The following is a 4130-nucleotide window of genomic DNA, read 5'->3' as shown; positions in this document are numbered from 1 at the left end:
TACCACTACATCCACTCATTTCACCCAACACATTCACCTACCACTGCATCCACTCATTTCACCCAACACATCCACTCATTACAACCACCCAACACATTCACCTACCACTACATCCACTCATTTCCCCACCCAAAACATTCACCTACCACTACATCCACTCATTACCACCACCCACTACATCATCTCCGCAACAACAACAACAACAACAACAAAGCCTTTTCCCACTAAGTGGGGTCGGCTATATGAATCCTAGAACGCCATTACGCTCAGTTTTGTGTCATGTCCTCCATTAGATCCAAGGTGGGGGGATGCAACACGAGGACTTCCTAGGAGGTCACCCATCCTAGTACTACTCTCGCCCAAACTCGCTTAACTTCGAAGTTCTGATGGGATCCGGTGCATGTGAGTTGGTATGATCGCATCCCCACTACATCTCCCTAGCCTATAAATACATCCATCCACCCTTCATCATGGGGGAGACATGAATCCAAAACACACACACACATCATCTACACAATTCTCCACTCTTTGCCGCATTCAACACAACCTTCATCCAAACACATCCATTCATCTTCACATCCATTCCTCCATACAAACAAACCTTCAAACACTCACCAACACCTTGTGCCGTAGAAAAGGAATGGAAGGAAAGTGCTTGGACGTGCTAGCTGTCCAACTTGGATCGTTTGAGCGTTTAGGTGTTTTCTTTCTTTTGTTTCTAATGTTTAAATTCATTTCCTTTCGTTTTGTTGTAAATATGAGTGGCTAAACCCCTCTTGGCTAGGGGTGATTTCAAAGCCATGATTATGTGTGCAATATAATTTGATAAATTCCAGTTATGAACTCTTGAATCGTGAATGCAATTGGCTTAACTATTTGATTGATAACTTATTTGTATTTGTTAATTAAGGGTCGACACTTAATTGGCATGCATAAATCCGTTGTTAGAATATAAGGAAGTTTCACATAATCGTTACAAACTTATATTCACATGTAGTGAAGGTCGCTTATAAACGATTGCATTAAGTTCAATTCCTAGCATGAGTGACATGATGTCATAGTTGCAAGTGCTTTGTCAATGCTTATGATTTTCATTAAACGTAATGATCTTTGATTGTATCTCTATTATGATGTCATGTAGGGAACTTTAGAAGAATGTTTTGGGTTGTCGAATGATGTCATCCAATCCAATAAAACAAGGAAAATCTGAGAGTTAACTAGTGATGTCATGGTTAATTTGGAGCATTGTCGTTCATAATTCAATGAAGTAGTAACTGGAAATCAAGTTGTTTGCATACATATCATGTGTGGAGAAAAAGCCTCTAGCTATCCCATCCATCATCTTATTTCTCAAATTTGTTTTACAATTTGTCTAGTTTTTCATACTTGTTTGTTTGTTTCAACTTCGTCCAAAACTCAATCCCCCTTTACTTTAGTGTGTCTAATTAGTTAGAATTTGTTTTAATTTGTGTTTTTAAATGTTTTGATTCAAGTAAAAGTCAATTTTCGTCCAAAGTCATTCCTAGTGTCTAGTTTAAGTTTATTGAGTTGTTTTAAGCTGTTTTGAGTATTTTAAATTTGCTTTGAGTCTAGTGAGTCTTGTTAAGTGTTTTTAAGTTTAGTTTTATGTTTTTGAGTCAGTTTAGAGGTTATTAGCAAGCCCTCCTAATCCCCAGTCCAGAACGATCCCTACTTACATTCTTTACTACAATTGATAAAAGAGGGTTAAATTTGTGTGTTAAGATAATTTTCGCATCAAATACAAACAAAGCTTCATGTTGAAGCACCATTTCTCCATTACGACCATAGTTTCAGACGTCAGTAGACCCAATATGAGCATAAAATATCAGAGATCCTTTTTTGTATTCTTTGCAAATTTGAAAGGTAGAAACCAATGGGGGTCTAAATCTTTAAAAAAATATTTGGGGTATGAATCTTTCTAGAAAAGAAAATTGGGGTCTGAATCTTTCTAGAAAGAAAATTGGGGTCTGAATCTAGCTGAGTGTAGTAGTGACCTAATAGAATTTTAAGGCTTAATTTTCCTAATTACATAATTCTGAATAAAAGGTACATACAATCCTTGTTACAAAAGGAAACAAAAATAAAGGACACAATATCCTTCCTAAAACATGACTAATAATTACAAAGTATTTACATTCCTTTTCTCCTAAATATTGACTTATTCCAATACTCCCCCTCATGTTGGAGCATAGATATTACTCATGCCTAACTGGATAAGTGAATCACTGAATCTTCTACTACACACGGCATAGGTAAGGATATCTACAAGTTGTTCTTTTGAATTCACAAACGGTATTGACACAATCTTCTATTGGAAATGTGCCATAAAGTCAATCATAGGATGATACTTTACAGGCATTTCACATGTTAAACTAATATATTTTAATATAAGGGGCAAAGATTATTGTTTAAAGTTGTCTCATATAAATGTTATATGCTTAAACGATAAGTCCAAGGAATATGTAATTGGGAGAATGTGATCTAAAGAAGTTAGATTCATGAGACCACCATCTTTCGTATACATATCCTAAACGTTCCTAATCTTAGAGAGAGTGGCTGGTCTCAAGTCATTGGTGTGACTGACACCAAGACAAGCATGTAGGTGCTTAATAGAGAATGAGTCCACTGAACGCGATCAACAAGGAGTTCTTATACTCATGTCACATGAAAATTCATGGTTGGGATTATGCAAAGTAGTCATTTGACCTGAGGCATCATAGTTGTCTTATGGTTAGATCCTTGATCTTTGACTATGTCAAAGTCACTCTGTCAAAGGGTGTCCACGACATAGTTGGGGTTAAGCCACTTAGCCATGGAGGCAAGTGAATGCACAACAAGGGATCTCTAACTTTCAAACCGTTTGAGGGAGAATACTCTATGATATGATTAAGAATCTCTGGTCAAAGTATGAATGAGATTTAAAAATTCGTTTCAAATCACATTCAAGGTAATCATATAAATAAGAGAATCTCATTGGATAATAGACATGAATAAACTATCAAATCAAACAATGTGGTCAAGAGTATTGTATTAGAGAAAGACCGTATTGCATTGTAATCCCAAACTGAATAGGTTATCCACCTCTTTTTAGTAGGTTGGGTAGCCATGACATACTGCTATGTGTCACTCATGGTTTGTGGAAGCCCTAAAGGTGAATAATCACTAAAGGGGGAATTGAAAAGTAAGGTTCAATTCACAATCGATTTGAAGAGTTCTAATCACCCACTGCCTCGCTAAAAGGAACCTAATGGATCGTGCACTAAGGTAGAGATTGAAGAAACAACGGAGATGAGTAAGGGTAATTAAATGGTTTAATTATTTATGGCTATGATTAATTAATATGTTAATTAATCAAACGAATAAGTTTGTTTTAGACATCCAGTTAGTTTTGGGCCTCAAGGCCCAATGAGCTTCGAATGTCAAGTCCAATAACTCAAGTTGTATGACAACTTAAAAACACAAAGGGCATGAAAGCCCAATGAACCCACATGGCCTGGCACAGAGAGTGTGAGGGAGAATTGGTTTTAATTTCAATTATGCCACTCAATGTAAGTGGCTATAGAAAGGAAATTATAACTCATTCCCTCATAAGGGTTTTCTAGAGAGAAAAGAGAAAAACACAAAAAGGCTCCCTCTTTTCTTAGGAGGCCGACCACCCTAGGAAGAATGGACTAGCATCCATTTCTTCTTAGGTCACTCATTTCTTTCTCAATGCTCTCCTTGGTGTGGAAACTTAGAGGTTCCCTTTCTTGGGAACTTGGAGAATCCATTCCTTCATCATATCCAAGAAGTCATGAACCCAAGAAGTAAAGTTCCTCCATCCACATCCCTGGAGCCAAGGAGCAAGGAGACTAAGGAAAGAAGGCCCTCACATAAGTGAATATCCTTTGCCAAGCAAAGAGGTGCTTCAAAGGTATAAAAGTTTCTCAACTCTTTTCTTTAAGATTTGAGTTGAGTCTTGGTTCACCACAACTACTAGCCATTGAATTTCATGGGTAAAGTTTCGTTTTTAAGTGCATACAAGCATTATTCCGCCTTTAATTGTTAATTGCATGCATAGATGCTAAAATGAACTCATTTTCACAAATTATTCCTTCATCTTCTTCTCT

The 4130-nt window shown here is 36.9% G+C and overlaps 1 non-coding gene across 1 annotated transcript; it reads right to left on the bottom strand.

The window, feature by feature from the left end:
• Nucleotides 1-305: 305 nt before the first annotated feature.
• Nucleotides 306-424, bottom strand: LOC126597813 (5S ribosomal RNA). The gene has a single exon (XR_007614331.1). It is a non-coding gene; the product is annotated as a 5S ribosomal RNA (ribosomal RNA).
• Nucleotides 425-4130: the final 3706 nt, after the last annotated feature.

Source organism: Malus sylvestris, chromosome 13 (assembly GCF_916048215.2).
Source record: "Malus sylvestris chromosome 13, drMalSylv7.2, whole genome shotgun sequence".
In the NCBI taxonomy this organism is placed as follows: Eukaryota; Viridiplantae; Streptophyta; class Magnoliopsida; order Rosales; family Rosaceae; genus Malus; species Malus sylvestris.
Note: the sequence above shows the minus strand (reverse complement) of the source record. Positions and strands in the feature narration are given on the sequence as shown.